Source organism: Vicugna pacos, chromosome 24 (genome assembly GCF_048564905.1).
Source record: "Vicugna pacos chromosome 24, VicPac4, whole genome shotgun sequence".
Classification (NCBI taxonomy): domain Eukaryota; kingdom Metazoa; phylum Chordata; class Mammalia; order Artiodactyla; family Camelidae; genus Vicugna; species Vicugna pacos.
In genome coordinates, this window is record NC_133010.1 from 8,829,127 (window position 1) to 8,844,731 (window position 15,605).

General features: G+C 40.3%; 1 long non-coding RNA gene across 1 annotated transcript; it reads right to left on the reverse strand.

Moving 5' to 3' along the window:
* Positions 1-2,225: 2,225 nt before the first annotated feature.
* LOC140689061 (uncharacterized) lies at positions 2,226-12,142 on the reverse strand. Its single transcript, XR_012063953.1, has 3 exons — positions 12,053-12,142; positions 9,563-9,677; positions 2,226-2,314 (listed from the first exon to the last, which is right to left on the reverse strand). It is a non-coding gene; the product is annotated as an uncharacterized lncRNA (long non-coding RNA).
* Between the last annotated feature and the right edge of the window lie 3,463 nt (positions 12,143-15,605).

Below are 15,605 nucleotides of genomic sequence, written 5' to 3' on the forward strand. Positions count from 1 at the left end.
TCCCCAACCTGAAATGAAGGCCACGCCACTATCACGTTCCCCGAAACTGAGATAGAACCTCCTAACAAAGGCTTTAGATTTTATTTTTTCTAAAAATAAAGGAGTATTAGAGACGGAAATACCAAATGCTAAAGATGAAACAGTTTCTGAAGTTAGCATTTCTACTTCACTACAGGGATATGTGCGTATGAGTGAGACCAAGTTGTGAAAACATATATAAATAAAAGTTTGAGTGTTCTGGATTTTCACTGCTCTGCAATCAGGCAGCCGTGACATCACGACCTCTTCAGCAGTCACTTAAACCAGCATGGAGATTTGATACCCCAGCTCACTGCACTTTTGCAGGCAAAAGCTAACTCTCCAATCTCTCCTTCCTCTTCAGCTTTGGTTGTTCTGAGTTGCACCAAGGTTTGGATGGTCACTTTAAGAGTCAGATGAGAATCGCCCATGCTTACCTCCAGGACCACCTGAGTCTGCTTTTAATGACACTGCTTTATTTCTCAGGCTCCTCACCGGGCTGGGGATACCCTCCTCTCCCCTCTGCCTGTCAACCTCGATGATTCTTCAAGGTCTAGTTTCTTCTGTGTGTTTCTTCCGGACCACACCTACACAGACTGCTCTCTCTTACCTTTGAAATCTCACATGAACTTTTAATTGCACTGTGTTAGTTCTCTGTTTCTTATTGTCCTTTTTACGTGATATTCAAGGACCACATCCATGTGGTGTGAAGGCTTATTACCATGGAAAACAGTAGAAGGTACTCAATAAGTTATTGCAAACTAAAAGCCACACATTTCACTTATTGTGTTATCTCTGAATGAACCATCTCCCAACTGAAAAAAGACCTAAAATACAGAGGCACATTTGAGCAGACCAGAGGTCTAAGCACAAACCCACCAGCTTTGTTCAATGTGAATGGACGCTACATTTGATGAAATCTAGAGAAGAATTACCCAAGTTTTTCAGGGTCTTGGGCAAGCGTCTAACCAGTAACCACCCAGGTCACTGAGAGAAATGCTCCCCAAGTCTCTGAGGGGAATATTTTTTCCTGGATCAGGCTGGCTTTTTAATCACTTTCCAACAGCCTCCTCTATTCACATGTCCACTTGATCTACATTAATTATTTTAACCGACATCCTTGTTAAGTGAAATTGTTTTTCCTCACCAGACTATAAATAGCCTCCACCTTATTCATCATTTATCTCTTTGGAGATCACACTGGCTGCATTTATAAAGAACGAAAGTCATGGCTTGGCCAAGATATAGGAAGCAGCCTTCTCCAGGGGCAAAGGGATTTCACAGTTATTGGAGAGACACAGATTATTTTTCTCTTGACAACACACCCAGGACAGGACATCAGCTTTCTTTTAAGTGTGAAAGATTGCTTTTTGGACTGTTCTTTCTCTGCTGTCCAAGGAGGAGGCGAAGGAGAAACACTAACAATAAGGGAAAGCGGCAGGAATAACTGAAATGAATAAAGCCTCATCTGCTGTCATCTCTTCCCAACCACACACACGTCTATGCACACATACAAACAACATGTTCCAAGGTTACATTTTATTTAAAAAGAGAAGAACAAAAGGGGAGTACGTTTCCTGTGTCTATCTGTTTTAAAAAGGTTAAGATTAGTGAACGTCTCAATTTCTCTAGGCCAAAGAACTGACAGCTGAAAAGGAGATAACGTTTAGTGCAGAATATGCCCAAGAGATTCCGATTCATTTTACTGCTTTTCTGCTGAGATGTTAGGACCCCCCTCGTATTATTCAGCAGAGCTTGGATATACTACAGAAACAACTCCACAATTTCAGTAGCTCAAAAAAAAAAATCTGGAGTTTGTTTCTTACTCATGCTATGTCTCCACCTGTGGTCAGCAGGGTGTTCTGTTCCATGTCAGCCTCAATCAGGCACCAGTGGAGATGTCATGACTTTGAATATTGCTAGTCACCTGCAAGAGTACAGGTACAGAGCAAGTCGCATGTAGATTCTGAAGACATTTGTCTGAAAGTAACATGTCACTTCTGCTAACAAATCATGTAAGACCCACGGCCTGGCTTCGGCGATGCAGGAAAGTGCACACTTATCCTATTTCTGGAAGAGGAGTAGGAGACATATTGGTGAAACAGCATGGATGACTTCCATGAATCACTTCTCTCAGTATTAAATATTAATTGATTTTTTTTTTCCTACAGGCTTTCCTCTATAGGAACAGTCATCTTTCAGGTGCCCTCTGATCCAGATCAAAGTTCAGAATCTCTAGGTGATGTTGAGTGGTCTGTATACTAGATTTGGGTATGACTCCTCTTGATCCAGACATCTACGAATTGAAAAAACAAAAAATGAAGTCACTTCTGTATGGGCATCATATTGACTATCCCCAGGCTGACCAGCAAAAAAAAAAAAAAAAAAAAAAAAAAAAAAAAAAATCAATGAGGTTGTGATTTTCTCTGGTTAAGACAATTCCGCTGTCAAACCAATTACTTCACCAACCTCAATTAACAACCGAATTCCATGGGCCAATCTACAGTCTACTCGGTTATGTGGCAGTTAATTATTAGGACCATTGGGAAGATGCATTAAGATAAAGAAAGGCAAAAATACTCTATTTTGACCAAAAGGACACTGCAGACAATATTTGGGTATCATTCACTACTATTTCAGTTTTTCTTCTGAGTATTTTTCACTTTTTGTTTCTTGGTTTGTTTTACGTTAGTTTTAACATTTCATTCTGCTCTTTGCCTAGGTAGGGTGGGTGGAAAGTGAATTAATTGTTTCCAGCCATATTTAAGTTTATGGGGTGAGTTTTAGACATTTGGAGTCAGCAGCTAGAATTACTGATTGCTCCTCCCCTCACTTCCTCTCAGTTTCCAACACTCATTATGTCACTCCCCCTTCTGTCTTATTTTCTGAGCACTTATGGTCTCAGGGTTTATTCTTCAGCTCTTTTTACCTCCCTCCTATTTATCGCATCTAACATTGCAAAGAGAAACAGATCCTGGACTTTTCCCAATTATAAAATCTCAGATTAACTATTATTTCACAAATCTATTTCCAAGAAATTAAAGCTTCCATATTAGTCAAAATTCTTCCTATTAGTAGCAAGGAATGGATTCCTGACTCAAACTGGGTTGTATTTTTTAAAGCAATGGCTTAAAGTAACAATCATTTATTTCCTTTCAAGAGTTGGTCGGTCAACTGATCTCAGTTGAACAGCTCAGCTTTAAGCTGCTGCTACAGCTGGGTTTGGCTTCTTACTTTGTGTCGGGGTTGTGTCTGTTCCAAGAATATAAATGATGAAGCTGAGGCTGAAGACAAGTTTATGGAAAAGAAAGAGGCACTTGAGGACAAGACTAACGGTGTAAGTTCATTTTTAGCCTCTGTTTGCATCACATTTGTTAATGTCCCATTGGCAAAGCAAGTCAGTCGTGGGGAAGAACTCAACATCAAAGTGGAGGGCAGCGTACTCCTCCCTCGGAGGTGGTACAAAGGGAAGGAGTACTTTTGAACAACAATTCAATCTTCCACGATGGGCATTATATTGGTGTATGTGCCCGGGAAGTCCGAAGGCAGTAATTAGATTGTATGCATAGCCAGATCCAGATCAGGTCCTTAATTTTCTCTTTCTCTCTTGCTCTCGCTCCCTCAATCTCCCATCCTTGATCTCTCAATATGTTCATTTTATTCTCAGGTAGGATTCCCAACATGATGAAAAATACAGCTTCTGGTAGTTAGAAGCTTATATTCTCATGTGTTGTTATCCAAATGGAAAAGTGACTTTTCCTCCCCCAGAATTGATACATTGAACCTCAGGGAAGATTCTGATGGATTAATTGATTACTTTAATACACCTAAAATCAAGGGAATAGTGCACATATGTGATGTATAAACCTAGATGAATCCACGTGTTGAGAAAGTGAGGCATGAGAGTTGACAGTAACTGTAGGATCCTGTGGCTTTGGGGTAAGACAGTACCACAGAGGAAGACTGGGTGGTGCTTATAAGCAAAAGAAGGGATTCATGCTGAGCAGGCTAAAACAAAAGACGTCTGTTACAGTAATACTGTGTAATTAATATGCATACATATTACACAAAATAGTAATTATATGACTCTACAAAAGTACATAGATGTGGAGTGGAATTTGATGGAGTTTACCCATTTTAAAAAGTTCAGGTTAATCCTTTATCTGAGGTCATTCCCTCAGCTCCAGAATGCAGAGGTATCTTAAAAAGTAAATTTAGACTCACATAAAAAGTGATTATTTTCACTTTACCTCTAAGTATTTACAGAAAACAATATCTAAATTTAATTGAAATGTTTACAATGAGATTCTGATAAAAATTCTTGAGTTGCTAGGAGCTTAGAGATCCTATAATACAGCACAGTTATTTAAAGACAAGGAAATAAAGGCGTCAAGACAACAAGTGATTTTGTCAAAGCCGTGGCTGGATATTGACAGGACTTGGCCCAATCAGACCAGGAAAGTCAAAATAAACAAGCAAAAGGGACTAAGTTGAGATTAGATTAGACCAGACCTGTTGCCTACATAGATCAAATTAACAGAGACATGGGGGAGTCTCCGTTTCATTCTTTAATTTCTAGAGACGAACCACCCCTTTCTAGACCACATTCCAATTAGAGAAGATGGGAAGTTCCAGTTACGCCAACTTTCTACGATGCAGAGGTTGACAGGGACGCTGAAACACATCCCCTACTGCTGGAAGCAGTTACACCTCTCTCAGGCTTTCCAGTTCTATCCCAGCTGCCTGGCCAAAGCCAACCACGTGCTTGGCCCTTGTCAAAACGAACTTCAGTCTTTCATTTCCTGGTTTGTTCCTGTAGAATATTTTGGGATAGTAAATGAAGGAGATGTGCAAGACAGAGGGTCGCATGGACGATAAAGAAGTTCATTATGAGAATCAGTGTACGTGTTGATGAAAAAACCCCATCGGCAACCATGACAACAGTGTCTGTTTCCTCTCTGGGATGGCAGGCATAACGCCATGTGCTCACCTGGCATCTTTTAGAAGAGAAGAGGGAAGTCAAAGACTTTAAGTTTGGTTAGAATGTTAGCTGAATCGTGTTCTATTCTTTCTCACTCTGGCCAGAGCCAATTTAAGCAGATCTTCATTTTCTTCTCATGCTCCATTTCCACCAAATGTCTTTGCAGTTCAGATAAAGCCTCTCTCAGCCAGACTTTACTTCTGTCTTGCTCTGGCATGATTACAGAAAATTGCACTGTTTGCTCAATTTTTGCAAATTGAGCTAATGCAAAACTATGTAAATTATTTACCAAAAAGGAGCAAAATCAAACACGTAAATGGGTCTGTGTTGCACATTAACAGAGCAGAGTGACACGGCCAGCATCCTGGTTACAGAGCCAGCTTCGATTAACTCAGCTCAGGGCAACACAGTGGGACTGCCTTGATTTGGCTCCAGTGAGCCTGAGAAGGGGTGCCCCTCAGTGCACACCCCAACATCTTGATCAATTTTTTTCTACCTTCTGAGTCACCTGGAGAGTTTGGAGAACTCAGTATTTTGCGGTCTGATTAAGACTCGTCTACATCATTTTTTCCCTTTCCCTTCTTTGTCCTGTCTTTTTATTCTTCCCTTCCTTCTCTCCTCCTCCTTCATTGTGAAGAGGCTGGCATACTGGAATAATGATTACCTAACAGTGCAACTTTTAACCCCATTTTTTCCCTTTGTCCTTCTTTTCTCTAGAAGCTTACCCGTGCTTCCTTGCTATCTCATGTTTTCCGTTTTTTAATTCTCTCCTTAAATACTTGCTGCAGACAGTCTCATTGGCTGTCACATCTTTGCCTGTTCCCTCCAAGGAGACAACTGAACAATCTTAGAACTTGTTAATATAGGACCATTTTGCTGCATTTCATTCCCCTCTTTTAGTCTGCTTTCTGTGAAACTTCAAATAAAATTTTTCTTGCAAGCATTTATCTTCCTGTTTTCCACCTTTTCCTTAATAGAAATGCCACCTTCTTAGTCACCTGAGCTCATAATCTCAGAATTATATTTGAGTCTTTCTTCTCTTCTGTAAAGTTGAATCAACGCTCCTTAAAAATCCTCTTCTTCATTTTATCTTTCCTCCTTTTACTTTCTCGTTTCAATTGTGTCCATTCCTTTTATTTTTAAATCTTATTTAATTATGTTTTATGATTGTTTGAAAGTAGTTATAAACACAGATGCTCCAGTCATCTAATACCTTATAACAGACCGTGCCACACCTTGTGAAATGAAGCAGAACAAGGCTTTCATTATTATCTCTAACCATTTTGGGGGTGACTGACGGAAATCAGTTAGGCACTTCTTATTGGGGGCGGGGGGTCCTGGGCAGTTGTATTTAGACAACGGCTGGGGCTGGAGTCATCTCCAAGTCTTCCTCCCTGACACATTTGGCATCTGTGCTGGGAAGATTCAGATGCTGGCAGAGGGACAGCTGGACCACTGTCGGCATCTCCTTATTACTTTGTGGTCTCTCCAGTATGACAGATTCAGGGTAGCTGGACCTCTTAAAGCCTGGCTCAGGAATCCAAAAGTGCATATCCTTTGAGAGAATTAAGTAAAATCTATAGTCCCTTTTATTCCCTTAACTTCGCAAAACGTGATTCAGTTTCAAGGGGAAGAAATCCAGCCTCCACCTCTTGGTAAGGGAGTGGCAAGATTCTGGAAGACAACGTGCAATGTGAGATGTTCCTGCATTCATTGTTGGAAAATACAGTCGGTCATTCTGGGTTAAGATATAACACAAGCAAGCAATATTAAAAGCATAATTTATCTTGCCACCTTCCATGCTTGTCCCTTACTAACCCAGCCTCCTAAAGATTAATCTCCCTCTAGAATAAACTCTTACCCATAACACTTCGAATCAACACACAACCATTCCCACTTCTGTGATGTTACTTTTTGTCCTGTGATGAAACGGTGTTGGGATCGAAAATTGTTACAACATTTAAATAAGTTTCTATGCCACAGTGCTTGTAAGCATACACTGAAAATCTTTAAGAAGGATGTAAGTCACATACAACACCCTCACAACAGTTTATAGAACCGTTTTGTTCAGTGTCCCTATCAACCCTTTTCAGTTCTTGCATTCTGTTGGCTGCACCGTGGAAAGCATTGATCTACACAACACCCTCGCTGCTCCTTAATGTGTTAGGTAATCATATAGTTGGCTATCTAAACCAGGTACTTTGGAGATACTGAGTTTGCTGTTAATAATCAGAGGCGTTAACCATTCTGGGCATCCTAAGGTAAGAGTCGCCCTATATAAATAGCATTGTAGATGCTCCATGTGGTCCTAAACCAGCCTCACGACCTCATTCCCCTCTTGCTACTCTTAAGATTTTACATAGTGTATCCTTTCCCCTCTCTGCACATGTACATTTTCTCACCTTTAAGATGCTCTCATTCCCATCAGGAAACTTTTAAAGCAAGGGAAACCTGTATTATAGCTATCTGCACCCATTCCTCCACTTTCCTTTACAATGTGAGATGCGCAAGTCTTGGCTTAATAATTTATTTTGTTTAATAGACATCAAACCGTATCATATACTAACTACAGATAGATAGGCATTTCCCTTAAATGGAAATGTTAGAGTAAAAGACATTTTTTACTCAAGTATAATTAATTAAAAAAATAGTTGGGAGGACTTACATAACAGCCTTTCCAAGTGCTGAGTGTCAAGGGAGATTCGAAAGAAGATTTTGCCCAAAATTTTAAAGGGAAGGGAAGACTCACATATGTGTGGTGAGTTCAAATATATGCAAGAGTTCAAAGCAAAAAATTACTGCAATAAAAATCAATTGATATTATGACTATTGACATAAAAACTATTAATTTATTGGCATTATTATAGCCTTGATTTTTAAGAAAAGATAATGGGAGATTAGAAGTGATTGACTAGAAGATTCAGAAGTGGTGGAGGAAGGAGAGGCTGGGCTTCATTAAAGAGCATTTTCATTTTCTACTTCTTCTTAATTGTCTTACTCATACTGCTTTCCACAAAAATCTTAGTTGTTTTCGAATTGGAAGTAGGCTAAACAGGCTGAAAGGAAACCTATATTCAAGATAAATTATAAGAACACTGGACCGATTTTTGTTTCTCTGTTTTTATCTATTCCTGCAAAGCACCGGACTCACTAGTCAGTTTAGTTTGCACGTTGCCCACGGGTTTGTCTTTGGGTGTATCTCTGAACCCCTGGAGGAAGAGCCTGTCTTTGACACAGAGTAACGAAAATGGAGGGGTCTGTGGGCATGCCCAGCGGAGAAGATGTGAAGGATGCAAGGAAGTGATAAAAGCTAGAGAAAGAGAGAAAAGGAGAACCTACATCATTAAGGTTGATTTGAAGGTGGCAGAGATGGTGTGGTAGCGGGGAGCATAGACATCTGAGGGTAACAGACACACACACGACCAAAGCAGGAGAGGGCTTTGAAGCCAAAGAAAAGACGTTTACATTAAAAAAAAAAAAAGATATTAGGTGTCTAGCTTGAGGGGAAGAATGACCTGATTATTGGATAGCACGGAGATTTATCTTCTCAGAAGCAGTCGAAATTAAGCGCAAGCAAAAGCTATGGAGAAAATTTGTCACTGAAGTCTTCATATAAGGGACATTGGGCCACATTAGGAATGATACCTTTACTGATCCATTTACAGACAGAAAACGTGTAAAATTAACACATATGGTTGGTTTCTATCTTGATCTACAGATAAAGTAGAGAGGTAATTGTCCAAGTGTCAATCTACACAAACAAATCTGTAGTAAGAATAAATGACTGGAGCTACTAGAAAATCCATGTCCTCAATTTCTCATGTACTTTTATCTGGTTTCCCAGGTTCTGCTTCTAATTCAATTTTAAGTTATCCTAGAAATTGGGTCATCAATTTATTGGGAGCCCTGTCATTTATGGTGCAAAAAATTTTCAAACTTCGAAAACCAAGTCCTCTTCCCACTTTTGTTCTCACCCATGCTCCCTGCCTCAGCAAGTTTATTCATTCCCACTTCCTGAATTACCAACTACAAGAAACTAACTCACAGGTACACACATTCAGGTGAGAGATCTCTGAACTTCAGATGCGTTTAGCCATCTGCTCACCTGACACTTCCTCCTAAACATTTCAGGTACTTTAATCTCAATGTGGTTAAAATAAAATTTGTTCAGATCCTCATGCACAAGTCTTATCTTTGCAAATGGCCCCATCATACATCCAACTTACACAGTCTGGAAACTAGGAATCACCCTGACACAAACAATGCGTGTTTATTTCCACATCTTACTCATACCACTGCCTGGATATCTTTTCGCCCCATCTATTTGTCTTCCTTTCACTTCTACAACTTTCATCCAGGTTGCCATCTTTTCTTTCTAGAATTTCTGTGTTAGCCACTATACTGGTTTATCTTTAACCCCTCTCTGTTCTACTTACAATACCTCTTTTCCATATTCTTGCTAGTGTCATTTCAAAATGTAAATTTGAATCATAATCTTGTTTCAGCTCAAAGCCATTCAAGTCTCATTGTTCTTAAATTCTACTTGGTATTCCTTAACTTTACCTTCAAGATCTGATATGATCCGATTCCTACGTGCCGCTTCAGCTTTATCTCATTGTTCAATCGACTTCGCACTTTGTTTCAGTCACTCCAGTCTTCTCTTTGTTTCTTTCAGCCTCTGTGATCAGGGGACTGGCCAAGATGGTGGAGCAGAATGACATTGTAGCTCTCACCCTCTCCCACAGATACACCAAGACTCACATTCATGGACCCACCCAGCCAAACAGGGCAGCTGCTGAACTCTGACAGAGCATCACCTTCTTCAAAAGACAAAGCTGCCATGAATCTGGTAGCAGACTCTGTGATCAAACCTCCCTTGCATCCCGGTAGTGCGGAACTTTCTTTGCCTCTGTCATGAAATATTTTTTTCCCTGTCATCAGTCCTTACTCTCATTGTTCAATAGGCATTTGTTCAGGAAGAGATACCTAACTTCCTTGACCTGATCAAATACTCCTACCGCACACAGAACCATGTACTTCAGTTTTACATTGGTTTGTGTAGTAGATAATGTTTCTCTATCTTATTACAATGTGTTCTATCAAGGGAAACCAGGGACTGCATTTACTTTTTTCATCATTGCATTCCAGGATCTTGGACTGTACCTGGCACATATTAAATATTCAATGAAGACTTGTTAGAAGACCATTAGATGGGTAAAATGAGTCAATCAATGATTCCAAAAGTATACGATAGCCCAAACGAATATAAATATCATATTTTTTTGTTCTCAGCAGAGATATGGTAGAGAGTTGACTCAATATGAATGATACTATTACAGAAAGGTAATTAATTATTGAGCTTCTTTTTCAGTAAACTCCAGTGGAATACATTATTCCAGTGAGGTTCTTCTTGATGGCCAAGATTGGTATGTCAAGGCACTTGGACTGTTTTTAGGCTGTTATAAAAACTTGGAGTGAGGAGCAATAAAAGAAAGAAGGACAGCAGGCTAGCGCCCGTTGGCAGTAATGAGGGAAGGAGTGATTGCCAACAACTGCACTTTTCAGTGCGACAAGAATGTGATCAAAACGATTAAAACCTCAGGGATCACGCATCAAGTCAGTGTGCTTGCCAGCCAGCAATCAAATCTTCATCCAATGTACCAGAAAACGCACTGGCAGGAAACCAGAGCCAATTTGTATATTATGAAGTGTCTTGCTTTTTATCAACTTTAGGAGTGTGATACTTCATCTGCCTATTGCCCTAGAAGGTTGTTCGACAGGAGTTCCAGACAAAAGGCTCAGTCATCGGTCCTGAGATAGATAAGGGATACGCAGATCAGGAGCTACAGAACACAGACAACACGGAGCTCTCATATGTCTCAGTTTTGTATCACGCACTGAACGATGTTTTGCAGGGTGTGTGCATGTGTGTGCGTGTGTTTGAAGAGGACACTGAAGTCTGTCTTCAATGAGCTTATTTTAGTTTAGCATGCAGCCATCTCGGCTTGCCTCTGTTACCTGAAGTTTGACTAATAAATTTACAATGGGCTGACTGTGCCCCGTGCATTGTTGTAAATATTTCATGTATGCTACTTAATTCAACCTTCGTGACAAGTCCATGTTATGGCTTTCTACTACTATCTCCTTTGAGAAGGTTAGGAAACTGAAGCATAGAAAGGTTACAAAACGTGTCTGAAACGGGGACTGAACACAGGTTGTGTTGCTGGAGAGCCTACGTGTTAATCACTGCAAGGTTTCACTTTCAACCTCTTTACCAACTGCAGATATGAGCTGTACCATTAGTTTAGTTGAACATTTGGGGGATATCATCTTAAAACAGCAGTGTCTCGATGTATTAAATCAAAGACATGACCAGAGAAAAGAAGGAGCCTTCTGGGATTTGTCTCTGCCGATTTCCAGAATCACTGGTAAAATAAATGCAAACACTTTAGCTACCCATGCTCATCCCAGTGGTGTAGTCTTGGGTAGAATTATTCACACAGTGTCCTCACTTGGCCCTTTGACTCAACAAGCATGCATCCAGCTTGAGTCTGTCCCTGAAGAAGAAACTTGAACTACAGAATAGTTGATAAACCATGAGCAGGGATGTCAGGCGAATCCCTCTCGGGCTTTGGTGATTTGAAACAAAAAGGCAGCGTGTGTCTACGTCTTGGTCACCAACACACAGTCAGGATGGGGTAGGACTAGATATGGGCCACTGTTACAGAACCGATTATAAGACAGCCATGTGGAGACAGAGGAATAGCAGTGATGACATTAACCCAGATCAGGATTCTGGAAGCACCCTTTTCATCCAGAGAAGGTTGGCAAACCCACAAGGCGTTGTAATTTCTGAAGACTAGGGTTATAGTCTCTAAGGTCTAGATCAGCTTATTGCTACCAGCCCTGCAGGTAGGGTCTCCATGGAGGAGCTTCAAGAGATTAGAAAAAGCTTACTCACCACATCATCATGTCATCATCCTGCTTTATAGAATGTATTATCCTTTGCTAACCATGCCTCCCCTTGGCTCTGTTGAGGAAAGTGTAACTTACCTAATATCTATGGGGCTTGATTGTCCATCCACGACTATCCTTGTGTGTATCAGAGTCCATTTAGCCCTTTGATCCCCTTCATTAAGGACGTTCACAATCTCACAAGCCTTACATGCCTAGCTCAATAAAACAATATGGACAGTGAGTAATAGTGTGTGATGGTGAGCCAACAGGACTATTACTTGGCAGCGGTAGGGAAGAAATTTAAAAGAATATTTTTGTCTCTCCCCACCTCCCCCCACTTCTAGCTGCCACGTCCCCGTAATGGTACCCAGCCCACACTGTAGTTGTTCTTTAGGAAACAGAAGTGATACCCGTGGTGTATACTGGGATCTGTATAATGAGGATTTAAGTCAGCATGCTTCACTTTGCCTGCCACGTTGGCGTTTTATACCTTAGGTTTCATTTTCAGGACAAAAATGCTCTCGGCTATTAAAGGAACATCAGCCAACTCGGAGGGCAGAGATAGATGTCGTGTGGGCGGGGGCAGCGGGTGGGGAGGAAGTGAAAGGACTTCGGCTGTCCCTGAAATCACCCAGCAGCAAAGTCGACTCGTCTGCCAGTGAGGGACTGGCTGGCGCTGCGGATGGGGCGACAGGCAGACAGATAAAGTGGCTCTTACTTGATGCACTTGTACCTAAGCCTCCAAATGGCACCCACAACATCCTTTCCATACAGCAGGCTCCCCTGACATTAGAGGAAATATCACCAATACCAGCCTGCCATATGGGCTTCTACAGGCAGGGCATCTGCTGTGCGCTGCGGCGGCACATGGCGGAGACGAGAAAGGTTTCACATTTTTCATTAGTGTATGCCATAGACAGTTGAACTCCATTATAATGTCTGCAGGAAGAATCTGATCCATTCCATTATCACAGTGACAAAGAGAAAGGATGGCTTGTGATTTCAGAAAGGTCACAGAGAACCGGTGTTCAGCCGTAAGCGCTCAAGGTATGATGATAACAACAGGAGAAAGGGTTTAAAAGATGAAGTTTACCGTCAGATGAAAATTAACATTTAAAAAGAAGCCCTTATCGACGAGATATTCCTATTCCGCTGTATTTCTGTCTCCTAGAAATTGCTGGCTGTTAGTGTATTTATGTATAAATAGGTTCTTTCTCCTTCAGGAATTCGTATCTGCTCTCTGATTATTCCCGTGCTGAAGTGATAGCGAGAAATGCCTGTTGCTATGGGAGTGACTGTGATGTCACAAATGGAAGATAATCGTTTCATTGTTATTATTAAGCAAAAGAAGGAGCGGGATTGGGAAGAGGAAAGCTGATCCTTTATGTGTCTTTCTGATTACAAGTGGCTAATTATGAATTTTGTTGCACTCTTGGGAAGAATGTTAGTCATTAGGGAATTCCTGGGGTATGGATGTGGCTGGGGTGTGGCATGTAATTGCACTAGAATCCACATTTTATGGTGACATGTCTAAAATAGTGACTAAAAATTAACTACATGTTTTAAAACATCATCAGCAGAACTGATAATTACAATCAGGCAACTGGCTGCCCTCTCCCGAAAGCCTCTCTAATTAATGAAAACCTCTCTGATATTTGTTTATCTCCTGCCCACCTATTTCTTTTTTTGATACACGGTTTCAATTCTGCCTCCCCCCAAAAAGGAAAAATAAATCATATAAATTCATTAATTATAAATGACTTTGCTTCATTACATGGATGGTAGGAAGCATGTGTTCAGAATTAATGACACCAAGTTTTTGCCCCCTCTTCGCTCTCTGCCTCCCGGTTCCTGGCTTTTGTTGTTGTTGTTTTTGTTTCTCATCTTTTAAAATTAATATTCAGTAAATACTACCTGAACTGAATCTAGCGCTGGTGTTCCAGCCTCTGCAGCTTTAAGACGACTTTTTTATGGATGTGTACACTACAACTTCTACCCAATTAAAATCCACAAAATCATGTTAGCACTGTCCGTTGCAATCAAAATAATTCTTACATTGAACATTCAACCCTAAATCTAACTCCAGTATTAAACCTAGTGCAACCAGTCTTTCTGACCAGGACCGAGTTTATTCTAGTTCACCACGACCAAGAGGTGCATGGTAGACAGGAGGACCTGATGGCCATAAAACTGCTCCATCTTTTTGACTTTTGCTCCATGCACCTAATACATTCTCGAACTTCTAATGCTTGTCACTCACCCTATAGCCAGACAACCTCCCAGATGATCTAATGTTATTTTTGCTAAAATAATTGCCCAGTCCTAAGGTATATCTTAGTACTTACAGCTCTAGACCAGAATTTGATATTGTGGACAATTTCTCACTTTCCAGTTTTTTTTTTCTCCCGCAATTTGTCTACCTTTCTCACCATCCTTTCATGCATTTTCTCAGCATTCTTTTACTCCATTCATATTCAAAATGGATGCATGACTTTTAATTCCATTCTTGGGCTTTTTTTTTTCTTCTCACTCTAGAAATTTTTACCCAGGAAATGACATTTATATGTTGCATATTCATGGTAGATCCCCACTACTATGCATTTGTTCAAATCTTATGTACACGAATCAATGTCTCAAGTGCTGATCTCTTAACTAAACTGACTTTACATTAACCATCATTACTTGAATGTCCCATAAGCAGTTTGTATGCAATTTGACTCTAATACAAATTAATTAATTGAGTAATAAATTGACCCTCCCCACGTACAAAACGTCCTTGCCTTAGGAATTTCCGGTTTCAGTCCATGGCCAAATTATGCAAAGACTACGAACATCCAATTAATTTCAGAACCTGTGGATTCTGCTTCAGAAATATTTCCAGAATCCCTCCCTCCTTCCTTGATTCTCAGAGCAATACTTTAATTCAGACCCATCATCGTCATGCTGTTTGGTTTTCTAACCAGAATTCTTGTCTCCAGCCTCTCCTCTCAACCGTCAACAGCTCTTCACACAACCGTGAGCTGCTTCTTTGCTCAAACACAAATATAACTGCTTTATTCACTCTTCACAAATCACCTGAAGCTTGACCAAGCTGAGCAATTTAGCAATATGTGTTAAAAGCCTTAAAATTTGTTCTAGCAATTACACTTTCAGAAAAATTCCATTAGGAAAAATTGGACAAGTTAACAATCATGTGCATAGGAAAATATGCACCAAATTATTGTTAAAAATACCAAAAATTGCTCCCAAATCATGACTGCTAAATAATGAATGTCAGCTCCACATAATGGCGTATGCTACAAATCACTATATTATTTTAAAAAATAAATCTATGTTTCTCTTTTTCCCCACACATAACATTCCAAGTATATCTTCAATGTAAAGAGCTAATTAGAGAAAGTTCAGCTCTGGTGAAGATGGAGGGACAGAGAACAGATTTACCCTCTTATTTGAAACAACTGAAAGTTCAGACAAAGGATATGAAATTCTGATTCTTAAGATATTGCATATCAGTCAAAGGACAGTGATCAATGAGAAACAAGGAGCAAATGAAGTGAACCCTTCAACTGCCGCAGCTCACTGCCTGAAGACATCTTCCAGGCTTGGGCAGAGGGTAAGTGAACCAAGTTAGAGCCCTGACGTTTTCCTA